Raw genomic sequence first — 15,482 nt, forward strand, 5'->3', positions numbered from 1 at the left:
CCTACATAAGGAGTTATGTACTTTGGTTTCGTCAAACGTCACCCGTAACTGGGTGGACTATAAAGACGATTACTGGGTATGTAACAAATTATGTGGAGGGATGTGAGTGATGTAGATGGGATCTATCCCTCCTATATGACGGGAGTGACATCGATATTCTTGATAGAGTGAGACCACGAAGTGCATAGCCGTGCCCAAATGAGTCAATATGAGATATTGAGCTCATTTGATTTAGTGAGTTTACTTGGAGTTCAAGAATTAGATTGGTCAGAGGATGACACGGTTTATGCCTCACATTGATCAATCTAGATGTCTAGGATAGAAGGACACTTGTCATATATTGTGAGGAGTCACAATTAGTAGTCACAAGGTGATGTTGGATCTCAACATTCTTGTAACTTGGGTAGTAATGATGTGTTGCTAGATACCTCTCATTACTTATGCTCCTAAATGGGTTTAGGGGCATTGCCAACGTTACAAGAACTTATAGGGTCACACACTAAGGACAATTAGATGGAGATTAGGTTCATATGATGAACCAAGAGGATTAGATTCATGTGATGAATCAAATTGGATTAAGAGTAATCCTAATTGAGCTAATTGAGTTGGACTCAAGTTGATTCATGTGTTCAATGAGTCTAATTTAGATTATGACTCATTGAATCAATTTAATTAAATGAATTAGATTCATTATATTAAATTGGCTTGAATCAAATGGTTGGATTTGATCAACCATAGGAGTTATAATGTCAAGTTTGACTTGACTTGAGAGGAAGAGGAAGAGTCAAGTTTGACTTGACTATTTGCCACCTCATTTGTGAGTTGGCATTAGGAGGACTAATGATGATGTACCACATCATCATAGTTGGTACATGTGTGTGCCACCTCATGGAGGTTACAAGTCCCCTCTTTAATGGCCTCCACATTTAATGAAAAGGAGTTACACTCCTTAATGTGTCCGGCCACTTATTGTGGTGGAATGAAATTGATTTTCATTCAAGCCAACTCAACTCATCTTCCTCCTTGCTCTCTCTTCTTGCTCTCCCTCTCCTCTCTTGGTCGAACCTTACCAAGGTGCTAGCACACCTTTGTGTTAGGTTTTCTCCACCTATTTGTTCGTGTGGATACTTCTAGAGGGTTGTACACTTGACAACCTCGAGATCCGGCATCACTTGGAAGAGCGGGATATGCGAAGGGCTTCGCATCAAGGGTAATTCCTTCTTCTAATTTAGAACTAGCATAAAACTTGTACTCGTAATGTTTTTCGAAAGTTTTACTTCGCACGGATCCGGTGGAATGGGGGTTTCGGGGTTTCCGCGACGCGAAAAAGCGATTTTCGCGGCCCGAAAAACCCAACAGTGGTATCAGAACCATGTGCAAAATTTTATACGAGTTTAGTTTGCAATTTTATGAAAAATGTAGGTTCTTTAATTTTCTGTAAATTTAGGATTTTTATAGTTTTTTGGGTATTTTCTTGTAGAAGCGAAGCACAAGTGTTTCGACACTTGTAGGCTTCGACTACCGAGAAGATTTTTCCGAAACGGCAAGGTTTCGCCCCAAATATTTTTGGGACAGCAGGCTAAGGTGCTGTAGGATCGCTAAGGAACACTCTCGATGGTTAGATCGTGGGTATGGGCGCTGCCCCTGACCCCGCAAGGGGATTCGTTCCTCGATTGCGCCCGAAACCCGCTAAACGGACCCGCCGGGAATTTTACTCATAAAAATTGTAAAAATTATAGTAAAAATTATAGAAAATACATAATTTAGAATTATGTACATTTTGTGATATTCATGGCCCAAAAAGACCCAATTTGATTGGAAATATGTTGTAATTCATAATACAGCCTACATGCCGTCATGTGATGTGTGTGTTGTATATTTGATTCGCGACCTGTGCGTCGTGCCTTTCTCTATTTTTATATTCTTGTTGTAAATTAGTTTAGACTCGAATGTAACTCAAGTTTCAAATTTATAATGTACAAAATTGGAGCGGTGGAAGGTCCACTCGAGACGGAGTTACGAGGAGGGCGCGAGCAACACAAGGTGGTCAAAGGGAGGAGCTTGAGAAGCTGTTGACCTTAGGTTGGCCATCCGATCTTCTCATTGGCTTGAGAAGATCGTAGTAGGGCCATGACTAATCACAAATAATTTAATTAATTACTTGTGTGTATGTCATACATAATTAGTAATTAATTAGTGTCTAACGATTAGATTAGATCTAAATCGTGTACAAGATGCACCCTCTCGATTAGATTAGATCTCGATCGCATCAACTCAAATGCCTACCGTGTCGTGATACTTATCACTACCTCGATCACATGTGTTGTTGAATCTGCCAAAGCAGAGCAACACATATTATCTTGGTAGGGTACGGAGGGACAATTTTGGTCCCGCTTATCAACGCATGGGCGAGTACAAACTCAATTAGATTGAGTATTCCTAGTTAACTCGGTTGGATCGAGTACAACTATAGGCATTCTTTCAACAGTTGGAAAGATAGGACATAAATCACATTTATATTAATTCTTGGGCGTATTAGCCAAAGCTAACTCAAGTTTTAATATAACTGCGGATAATGATCCTATAAACAAGAGTTGCATAGAGATGTAATTGGTAAATCGTTACCTACCAATCGTACAAAATCTTGGGCATATTAGCCAAAGCTAACTCAAGGGTTAGTATGATGTGGATCTTGTCCCACATGAATTATAGAATTCAGTGGGAGCATCATTTAGTTAAAGGCCTAATTAAATGATTTAAAAGAATATGATATTTATTTTTTACATTTTTCTGTTGTAGATAACCATGACGTTGAATACGAACTCTTTCTCCCTGTGTTCTATCCTTGAGAAGGACAAGCTCAACTAAGCAAATTTCCTAGACTAGTACAGGAACTTGAGAATAGTTCTCACCCAGGAACATAAACTGTACGTTCTGGAGCAGCCCATTCCGGAGGCTCCTCCTGCCAATGCCACGCGAGAAGACAAAGATGCTTACAAGAAGCATCAAGATCACACATTAGATGTGTCCTGTCTAATGCTCGCGACCATGAACTCTGAGCTTCAGAAGCAATACGAGTTAATGGGTGCTTACGATATGGTTGAACATCTTCGTCAACTGTATCAATGACAAGTGAGGAACGAGAGATTTGAGATCTCAAGGGCACTATTTCAGTGCAAGATGTCAGATGGGGCTCCCGTAGGCCCATATGTACTCAAAATGATTGGGTAGAAAACCTACAGAGGTTGGGATTCCCGCTTGGCCAAGAGCTGGCCACTAACCTGATCTTGCAATCCTTGCCAGATAGCTATAGTCAATTCGTTCTAAACTACAACATGAATGAAATTGACAAGCCACTGCCTGAGTTGCTTAGCATGTTAAGAATTGCTGAGCTGAACCTTAAGAAGGTTAAGCCCCACTCTGTTCTGATGGTTCAGAAACACAAGGGCAAGGGCAAGCCTAAAGGAAAAGGAAAGTCCCAAGCCAAGGGCAAAGGCAAGGCACTAAAGCCTAAAGGAGGGGTCGCCAAGGATGCTACCTGCTTCCACTGCGGTCAGACCGGGCACTGGAAGAGGAACTGCAAGGTGTACCTGGAAGATCTTAAAAAGAAGCGAAGTGAGACTTCCACTTCAGGTATATATGTTATAGAAGTCAATCTATCTATTTATTCATCATGGGTATTAGATACCGGATGTGCTTCTCACATTTGTACTAATGTGCAGGCGCTGAGAAATAGCAGGGCATTGGCTAAGGGCGAGGTGGACTTACGCGTAGGCAACGGAGCACGGGTTGCTGCTGTTGCTGTAGGGACTTATTTTCTATCTCTGCCCTCTAGGCTTGCACTAGAGTTGGATGATTGTTGTTATGTGCCTGCTTTAACTAAGAACATAATTTCAGTTTCTTGTTTGGACAAGAAAGGTTTCTCTTTTATAATAAAGGACAAATGTTGTTCTGTTTATTTAAAAGATATGTTCTATTGTAGTGCACCTCTGATGAACGGACTCTACATTCTAGACCTTGAAAGCCCTATCTACAACATAAATACCAAGAAGTTCAAGTCAAATGACATGAACCAAACCTATCTCTGGCACTATCGCTTAGGTCATATAAATGACAAGCGCTTATCCCATCTCCATAAGGATGGTTTGCTGGACTCGTTTAATTTTGAATCTTATGAGATGTGCGAGTCATGCCTACTAGGCAAGATGACCAAGACTCCCTTTAGTGGGCACAGTGAGAGAGCGACTGACTTGTTAGGTCTTATACATAGTGATGTATGTGGCCCTTTCAATGTCGCTGCTAGAGACGGTTATAGGTACTTTATCACATTTACTGATGACTGCAGTGATATGGTTATGTGTACTTGATGACATATAAGTCTGAATCCTTTGAAAAGTTCAAAGAATTCAAGAATGAAGTACAGAACCAGCTTGGCAAGAGTATTAAGATACTTCGATCAGATCGAGGTGGTGAATACCTTAGCCATGAGTTCCGTGACTATCAGCTGAGTGTGGGATCCTATCCCAACTCACTCCTCCTGGAACACCACAGTGGAATGGTGTATCCGAAAGGAGGAATCGTACCCTATTAGATATGATACGATCTATGATGAGTCACACAGATCTTCCGACATTCCTTTGGGGCTATGCTCTAGATACGACAACTTTTATACTCAACCGAGTTCCATCCAAGGCCGTGATAAAGACACTATATAGGATATGGACTGGGAGAGATGCCCAGGTGTCTTTTATGAGGATTTGGGGTTGTGAGGCTTACGTTAGACGTCAAGTCTAAGACAAATTAGGACCCAAATCCGACAAGTGCTATTTTATTGGATATCCAAAGGAAACTAAGGGATATTACTTCTACATTCCTAGTCAGCATAAGGTAGTTGTGGCAAAGACTGGGGTCTTTCTAGAAAGGGACTTTGTTTCTAGAAAGACTAGTGGAAGTACGTTTGATCTTGAAGAAGTTCAAGATGCGAACCATAACACTGAAGTCTCGATGGAAGTTGAACTGGAACCACAAAGTGTTGCGGATGATGTTGTTCCACAAAGAGTTGAGGAACAACAACCAGTTCAAGTAGACATACCTCTTCACAGGTCTGATAGGGTACGTCATCAGCCTGAGAGATACTCATTTCTCTTGTCTGACCATGATGACGTTGTGCTCATAGAGGATGAGCCTACCACCTATCAGGAAGCTGTGATAAGACCAGATTCCGAGAAATGGCTAGAGGCCATGAGATCCGAGATGGAATCCATGTTCACTAACCAAGTATGGACTTTGGTTGATCCACCTGAAGGGGTAAAACCCATTGGGTGTAAGTGGGTCTTTAAGAGAAAGACTGACATGGATGGACTTATTTATAAGGGTCGCTTGGTAGCTAAAAGTTTCAAGCAAATTCATGGTATTGACTATGATGAAACCTTTTCTCCAGTAGCGATGTTTAAGTCCATTCGGATCATGCTTGCTATTGCAACATATCATGACTATGAGATATGGCAAATGGATGTCAAAACCGCGTTTCTGAATGGAAACCTGCTCGAGGATGTGTACATGACACAACCTGAGGGTTTTGTAGATCCACAGCATACTAGCAGAGTATGCAAGCTGCATAGGTCCATTTATGGACTAAAGAAAGCTTCTTGGAGCTGGAATCTTCAATTTGATGATGCAATCAAACAGTTTGGTTTCATCAAGAATGAAGATGAACCTTGTGTCTACAAGAAGATTGTAGGGGATATAGTTGTCTTCATCATATTGTATATGGATGACATACTATTCATTGGGAAAGACATCCCTTTGCTTCAGTCTGTCAAGACCTGGCTAGGGAGTTGTTTCTCAATGATGGACTTAGGTGAAGCATCTCGCATTCTTGGCATACAGATCTATAGAGATAGATCAAAGAGATTGCTTGGCCTAAGTCAGAGTACATATATTGACAAGGTACTCCTTCGGTTTGCCATGCAGAACTCCAAGAAGGGATTTCCGCCGATGTCACATGGCGTGAGTCTTTCGAAGACTCAAGGTCCCTCCTTCTAGAGAGGAGAGAGACTGCATGGATCAGATCCCTTATGCCTCAGCCATAGGATCTATCATGTACGCCATGCTATGTACTCGTCCTAATGGCTCGTATGCTTTGAGCATGACGAGCAGATACCAGTCAGATCTAGGTGAGAGTCACTGGATAGCAGTCAAGAATATTCTTAAGTACTTGAGAAGGACTAAAGAATATTTCTTGATATATGGAGGCGATGACGAGCTAGCTGTAAAGGGTTACAGTGATGCTAGCTTCCAGACCGACCAGGACAATTATCGATCGCAGTCAGGGTTCGTGTTTTGCATAAATGGTGGTGTTGTGAGCTGGAAGAGTTCGAAGCAAGACACAGTAGCTGATTCTACGATAGAGGTCGAGTACATTGCTGCATTAAAGGCAGCAAAGGAGGCAGTTTGGATCCGCAAGTTCATCACTGAACTTGGGGTGGTTCCTAGTATTGCTGACCCTATTGAGCTCTATTGTGACAACAATGGAGCACAGGCGAAGGAACCTCGCTCACACCAGTGGATCAAACACATACTACGGCGCTTCCATCTCATTCGAGAGATTATCGAGAGAGGAGATGTGAAGATTTGCAGAGTACCTACAGAGGCTAACATCACAGATCCCTTGACCAAGGCTTTGGCACACAGGAATCATGATGGTCACATTAGGTCATTGGGGCTTAGAGCCTACACTGATTGGCACTAGTGCTAGTGGGAGATTATTAATTAGAGCCCTAGAGCCAATCATTTGATGATTGTATTATGGACTTGTTGTATCATATTCTTATATAAATAAAGGCATTTATTTTGGTTATTATACTTACTTGTATTGGTGTCAAATAATTAAGTATAATAGCGTCCTTTAGTAGAGGGTTCATACCTATATCAATCGGTTAGTTGAACCGATAGTGAGATGATATAGAGAACACTACTCTTAATCATTCCTAGTCGAGTATTAACATTTAGTGACAATGTTAATGCAACGAGACTAGCGTGTAGGTCAACTCGATGACTTGATCTCACAAGTCATGGATATAGAGATATCAAGTTGACACATGAGTATGCATTGGAGAATGTATACTGAATGACCCACCATGAGAAAGTATCATGGTTCGTTATATGAGTGTCATATACTTTCTCATGTGACTATTAGTATGACTACTAGTCCTTGGACCTGAAGTCACCATGGATCCCTACATAAGGAGTTATGTACTTTGGTTTCATCAAACGTCACCCGTAACTGGGTGGACTATAAAGGTGATTACTGGGTATATAACAAATTATGCGGAGGGATGTGAGTGATATAGATGGGATCTATCCCTCCTATATGACGGGAGTGACATCGATATTCTTGATAGAGTGAGACCATGAAGTGCATGTCCATGCCCAAATGAGTCAATATGAGATATTTAGCTCATTTGATTTAGTGAGTCTACTTGAAGTTCAAGATTTAGATTGGTTAGAGGATGACACGGTCTATGTCGCACATTGATCAATCTAGATGTCTAGGATAGAAGGGCACTTGTCATATATTGTGAGGAGTCACAATTAGTAGTCACAAGGTGATGTTGGATCCCAACATTCTTGTAACTTGGGTAGTAATGATGTGTTGCTAGATACCGCTCATTACATATGCTCCTAAATGGGTTTAGGGGCATTGCCAACGTTACAAGAACCTATAGGGTCACACACTAAGGACAATTAGATGGAGATTAGATTCATATGATGAACCAAGAGGATTAGATTCATGTGATGAATCAAATTGGATTAAGAGTAATCCTAATTGAGTTAATTGAGTTGGACTCAAGTTGATTCATGTGTTCAATGAGTCTAATTTAGATTATGACTCATTGAATCAATTTAATTAAATGAATTAGATTCATTATATTAAATTGGCTTGAATCAAATGGTTGGATTTGATCAACCATAGGAGTTATAATGTCAAGTTTGACTTGACTTGAGAGGAAGAGGAAGAGTCAAGTTTGACTTGACTATTTGCCACCTCATTTGTGAGTTGGCATTAGGAGGACTAATGATGATGTGCCACATCATCATAGTTGGCACATGTGTGTGCCACCTCATGGAGGTTACAAGTCCCCTCTTAATGGCCTCCACATTTAATGAAAAGGAGTTACACTCCTTAATGTGTCCGGCCACTTATTGTGGTGGAATGAAATTGATTTTCATTCAAGCCAATTCAACTCATCTTCCTCCTTGCTCTCTCTTCTTGCTCTTCCTCTCCTCTCTTGGCCGAACCTTACCAAGGTGCTAGCACACCTTTGTGTTAGGTTTTCTCCACCTATTTGTTCGTGTGGATACTTCTAGAGGGTTGTACACTTGACAACCTCGAGATCTGACATCACTTGGAAGAGCGGGAAACGCGAAGGGCTTCGCATCAAGGGTAATTCCTTCTTCTAGTTTAGAACTAGCATAAAACTCATACTCGTAATGTTTTTCGAAAGTTTTACTTCGCACGGATCCGGTGGCATGGGGGTTTCGGGGTTTTCACGACGTGAAAAAGCGGTTTTCGCGGCCCGAAAAACCCAACACTAGTTAGATTTAAGAATCATGATTTAGTTATGCTTATGTTTATACTCAGGCATGCTCATGTTTATGCATTAATTATACAATTATTTATGCTCTATGAAAAGTATGTTTACATTCAAGCTCTAGTTATATTTATGCAATATAAGTAGCTAAGGGTCAAAATTAGTTAGTATATGTTTCCCATTAGAACACCTAGTTATAAGAATTAATTAATGCATATTATGGTTTGAGCATGTTGAGTCTTTAGACTCTTAGTCCTAATTATTGCAGGAAATGAGGCGCATGAGATAGAAGACTTTGACTAGTGAGTAGGCTCGTGATAGAGGCAGTACAACCCGAAGACTTTCCAGCTCATGTTCCGCATTCATTAGATGTTTTCTTTAGATAGTATAAATTATGGAACTTGGTGACTAATACTTAATGTTTACTAGTGGATAATTGTTTTGAGAACTATTTGGGTACTTTTGATAAGTTTAAAATTTATGTATAGATTCAGGTGCTTCTATATTCGAGATGTTCAAAAATAATATGACTCATTTAAGATAGTTTAGGAGATGTTTCAAGTATCCTACTAGATCTACGAAGAAGTGGTGTATCAACAATTTAGTTGTTATCTCATCCAAATGAGTAATCAGTTGTGGTTCCTGATTAGACATCTCTTTGGTATCTATTGGCATCACTTGAACTACTTTTAATTGAACCTTACTCCTATTGTTTTTCTACAAGAGAAACTATTTCTCTAGAAATACAGTATGCATTGAAACAAATACCTTTTATTCCAAGAGATGATAGAATTGGTAACCCTTAGTTACCTTAGGATAACCAATAAATAGACACTTATCAGACTTAACATCCAGCTTATTTGATATTGTTCTCTTCACATAAGCAGGAAAACTTCATATCCTCAAATAAGATAAACAAGGATTTTTACTAGCTCATTTCATAAATGAAGTAGTAGGATTGCCTAAGTCGGAACTCTGTTTAGCAAGTAAATAGTTGTCTCAAGTGCGTTGATGTACGTAGATTATATACACTTTAATGCATACTTTGACACACATCTACTTATATTTCATGATCATAATCTATATTTATTGCACCCTATTTCATTATAATGTCATACTTCCATTACATTTTGTTCGGAGATCTACTCTTTGCATATTTTGATTGATAAGACATGATTTGAAACAAAAACGGAGGTTAAATGGAGTCTAAAGCTTCCAAAATGCCCGGGCCATGCTTATGAGGCATGGATGTATGAAAATATAGCATAAAATAAGGTCTACACGCCCTGGCTGTGCCTAAATGGCACGACCGTGTCAATTCCACATGGCCATGTCATTTTCAACACTACAGATCAAAATTAAAATGACCATAACTTTCTGCTCAATTGGATTTATGGGTTGTTATTTATATCAAAATGTAGAACACTTCAAGATATACAACTCTTATGAAGACTTAAACCAGAGAAAAGCACATCTTGAAGCCCTAAAATTCGTTTCTATGAGACACGGCCTTGGCACACGGCTATGTCAAATCCTTCACTGTACACCAAGAGTAAAATGGGTATAACTTTGTGCTTAGTTGGAGTTTTGGGCTGTTAATTATACCTAATTGTAGATAACTTCAAGATATATAACATTACTGAAGACAGAAACTCAAGAATACCAAGATAAGAGGTGATAAAATGGCCTACAAGTCTACACATCCTTGACACATGGCCAAAAGAGCTAGGCCATGTGAGCCACATAGCCGTGTGAGCCACATGGCCGTGTGAGCCACATGGTTGTGTAAGCCACATGGCCATGTGAGCCACACGGCCATGCAATATTTCTAGAGAGTAAGCAGTGGTTGGTCGTGTGAGCCACACGACCGTGCAACATTTCTAGAGGCCAAGCAATGTCAGGTCGTGTGAGCCACATGGCCATGTGAATCCATCCAGAACTAAAGCAGAACATGGCCCTGTGAGCCACACGGTCGTGTGAATCCATCCAGAACTAAAGCGGAACATGCCCGTGTGAGCCACATGGCCGTATCACTCTGGCCGAGAGCAAAATGTATGAGGCCATGTGGATCCACACGGTCGTGTCACAGGTCGTGTGGTGCCCATGTCTTGCTCTATAAAAGGGAAATTTTCTCCCCTTTTCACTAATCTTTGGCTTGGGGCTCACCCCCATTCCATGGAAGAGGGAGAACCCTAGATCTTCCATCTTTGCCAATCCGTCCACCTCCGAAGCAAGGTTTGCAAGTAAGAAGACCGGTGACACATAGATAAACATTCCTCTCTTCTCTATCTCTTGTTTTGGAGTGTGTAATGCTTAATTTCTTGTCTCTTATTTGTAAACCCTTTGCTATGGAGTAGATCTCTAGATCTAGGATGTAGGAAGTAGCTGTGATGTGATTGTGAATATATGAACTATATATTTGGATATTTTCCTATGCAATGAAGTGTTTATATCATCATCTATGTGTGTTGTGCCTTGTATGCGTTTGACGAAATGTGTGTGAGGTAAATCCATGTAGATGTAGGGTTAGATCACCATGTAGAGGAAGAGTCTTGAAATGTAGGATCATGGGACCTTGTGACAGAAGGTATCCCTTACTTTCTATAGTAGTTCCTTGTAACGGGGATCGACTCTCTACTAGGAAAACTAATTAGAGTTTAAAGGGGTTCTCCCAAATTAATGTTAGGAAGTGACTTGTGTAATCTAGGAACGTAGACCATGGGCCCTTGTGTGAGAAGGATGTTCCCTATAATCAGACTTCTTAAATTATCTCTTCTACTTAATTGCATTAATCTACCATTAGGAAGTGATCTGTGTAATCTAGGAACGTGGATTGTGGGCCCTGGTGACAGAAGGATGTTTCCTATAATCAGACTTCCTAAATTACTTCTTCTACTTAATCGCGGTAGAACTTGGGTAAACTCTTCGGTGCGATCTTTGCGGGATAGTACCGGACTTTAGTTAGAACTCCTACACGAGTTTAAGCATGGAATTAGGTAGATGAACAATGCATAGGGATATTAACTAGTATCATAGTGAAACCGAAACCCTAGTATCTATCCATCCCTAAATTCAACTCTCCATCTTTCTCTACTCTTTACATTCTCTCTTTTCTTCACTCTCTCTTTTCCAATTAACCTTTGATTATCTAGATAATTCACCGTGCAAAGTTAACTTATAGTGCTTAATCAACAGTCCCTATGAGATCGATAATGTTTTATATTACTAACGACGTAACTGTGCACTTGCGGTGACGTAACAAGTTTTTGGTGTCGTTGCCGAGAACTGTTTTCGATTAACATTAATTGATTAGCATATGAGTTACTCTAGATATTTTTTTCTTTTTCTTTTACTTTTTGCACTTTTTTTCATTATGCACTTTCCTTCCTGCCTTTAAATTCTGCATTTATTTATTTATTTATTTACCAAAATAAAAAAAAAATATTGATTGAGTGTCTTGATTATTTTATATCTCTTATATCCATGTGCTATGTAATGATCTCTCATCGTGTCTTTTGAGTTTAGTACTATTATTTCAGGTGAGATCCAAAATTTTTCTTTAGCCATGGATTGGTGTTCTTGGCAGCTTGGAGGTGCAAAGTATAATTCTGTTGGCAAGCAAATGTCGAACGTCTGTAGAGTATGTGGTAGCTCATCCCACCCGTCTGCCATATGCCACCTCTTCCAAAATGAAGCTGGCCCTTTCACAAAACCAATTGATGATATTTGTACAGTTTACGGCAGCTCATCTCATCTAGCTGTTATTTGTCACTTCTTCCATATGATTGTTCTCTCTCTTCCAGAACTTCAAAATTTATTCCAAACCGTACATCAATATGATTCAGTTCCTAGTATTTCTTGCTATTACTGGGGAGATTATCAAATTCAGAACTTTCAACCCCAGCACACTTTTAAGGAGGATGAACAGTCAATTCCATAGCAGCATATCCCTAATTTACCTCAACACTACAATCAAGATTTGGTGGACCATCAAAATTTGGACAATAACTGTATTTAAAGTGTTGAGCATTCTTCTCAAGCAAATCAAAGTTCATCAGAATTTCAAGATGACTCAATATTGGATGGACCACAACAGTTGCAATCAGAAGAGCCAACTTCCTGGGAGGACTCCCAAGACTCAGATATTCTTGCTCCCAGTCAGATGAAGACCAAAATACATGAATTAGAAGAGATTTTGATGCAAGAGGGGATCTTGTTTCTTCGATCCCTACAGCAAGATGATGTGTCAAGTCCAAATTCGGAGCCTCAATTGAAGGATGATTTGGAGGTGATGGAATGTAAAGCTGAAGGAGACTGCGATCATGATTCTGCAACTCTACAGGACTCCTCTACTGCTTTGAATGGTGATGTTATATTTGATGACACTCCGATCACTGATAGGACCATTGATGCATCTTAAACTAGTCTTGCTGATGTTCCATTTGCAACTTTTGATAATTCTTGCTTGATGGATGATGGGATAATAGAAGAGGTAGATGTTGATATTAATATGCAGCCCTCTGAGTGGGAAGTGGTGGAAAGTCAAAGACCCCAAAGCTGGACACTCCCACCTTTGCCTATATTTCACATTCATCAGAACAAGGCCTCAACATCAACTATGATCACTGTGCTCTTGGCCTGGGCACTTCAAGTGAACCTTCTCCTACCGTCAAGAAGAATCTTTAAGGAGAAGAAGAAGGAGAGAGCAATTCCTCATGATATGTTTCCCATGATGAAAGCTCCCTCCACATTTTGGGCCACTAGTCAGAAAGTCTGGAGGTATCTCATTTCGACAAGATCACAACTTAAGTGAGTTGAATAAGGGGTTGAGCTAATGACCTTAAACAAGCGCTTCTTGGGAGGCAGCCCAAATTCAATCTTATTTTCATTCATGTTTTTAGTTCCTTTCTAGTTTCATTTCTTTCCTCATAATAAGCTCATATCCTCTACTTAATTTTTCTTGTCTATCTTCTTTTTATAGGGTTCAATGTTGTTGAAGAGTGCACCTCACAGATAGAGAAGCATCTTCAGAATATGAATGTCTCAACCATTTAGAGCTTCTCACTTGGTAACTTCTTTAAACTTCATAAATCTCCTCCACATTACATTTCTTGTTTTCATTGGGACAATGAAAAGTTTAAGTCGCGGGGGAGGGGGGATGCTTGGGTTTAGTTTAGTGTTTGTCATATTTCTTAGTTTTTTTTGCACATTTCTTTTTACCTAATAAAATTTGCTAGTTGTATCATTCGTCACATCATGATTGTCTGTTTCTTAATGAAAAATACTTGCATGTTTTATCTAGATATTTATGGTGTGTGATTTGGTATGCTAGTATGTCTATTGATCTATGCTTTTCTATCCATAGTAGCATGAAGTGAGCATTGTTATTACTAGAAAAATTTAAATGTTGGCCTAATTTTAGGATCTCTTCACATTATTCTTGACTTTGATGGTAGATATTTTTGAAAATAGTCATGATTCATAGAATCGGACTAGTACTCTTGCTTCTATGGTGACCTCTTAACTCGGTTACTAGATAAACTCAGATCATGTAAGCTCATTTGGAAAAATCAATCCCAAAAAAAATGAAGGTTTGTTCAAGTTTAATACTTTACAAACATTCAAAGAAAGAAGAAAAAAATAAGGGATAAAAAAATAGTTATTGTGAGTGGAAACTAGCAATTCACCCTTTTGAGACCGAGTTAGGTTATTGGGGAAAGGAATGTTATGTTTCTCTTGATACTGAGTATTCCTTTGAGACCTTGTGTAGACGATGCATAGCATTTTTTTTGTGGGGAATGAACCTTGCGTGTGGAAGGTAAGTGCCTATCGCCGGAAGTATGAGGAACACGGTTAAATGAAAAATTGACTAGGCTTGAGATTGACAATTGAAAAAGTTAAGCCACTTATCTCACTAAGCATGGAGAACTTCTACTTAAGCTGTACTCAAATAATTTTTGTATCATGCTCATCAATGAAACTATATGTAGGTTTATATTGATTCATTAGGGATTATTACATGTCATCTACGCACATAAATCTAGATTGCAAGTTTTTCTTGAGGACAAGCAAAGGTTTAAAGCTGGGGTTGTGATATTTTCCTATGCAATGAAGTGTTTATATCATCATCTATGTGTGTTGTGCCTTGTATGCGTTTGACAAAATGTGTGTGAGGTAAATCCATGTAGATGTAGGGTTAGATCACCATGTAGAGGAAGAGTCTTGAAATGTAAGATTATGGGGCCTTGTGACAGAAGGTATCTCTTACTTTCTATAGCAATTCCTTGTAACGGGGATCGACTCTCTACTAGGAAAACTAATTATAGTTTAAAGGGGTTCTCCCAAATTAATGTTAGGAAGTGACTTGTGTAATCTAGGAACGTGGATCATGGGCCCTTGTGTGAGAAGGATGTTCCCTATAATCGGACTTCCTAAATTACCTCTTCTACTTAATTGCATTAATCTACCATTAGGAAGTGATCTGTGTAATCTAGGAACATAGACCGTAGGCCTTGGTGGCAGAAGGATGTTCCCTATAATCAGACTTCCTAAATTACCTCTTCTATTTAATGGCGATAGAATTTGGGTAAACTCTTCGGTGCGATCTTCACGGGATAGTACCGGACTTTAGTTAGAACTCTTATACGAGTGTAAGCATGGAGTTAGGTAGATGAATAATGCATAGGGACAATAGCTAGCATCATAGTGAAACCGAAACCCTAGTATCTATCCATCCCCAAATCCAACTCTCCCTCTTTCTCTACTCTTTACATTTTCCCTTTTCTTCACTCTCTCTTTTTTAATTAACCTTTGATTGTCTAGATAATTTGCTGTGCAAAGTTAACTAGTGCTTAATCAACAGTCCTTGTGGGATCGATAATCTTTTAT

This window comes from Zingiber officinale, chromosome 6A (genome assembly GCF_018446385.1).
Source record: "Zingiber officinale cultivar Zhangliang chromosome 6A, Zo_v1.1, whole genome shotgun sequence".
Lineage (NCBI taxonomy): Eukaryota > Viridiplantae > Streptophyta > Magnoliopsida > Zingiberales > Zingiberaceae > Zingiber > Zingiber officinale.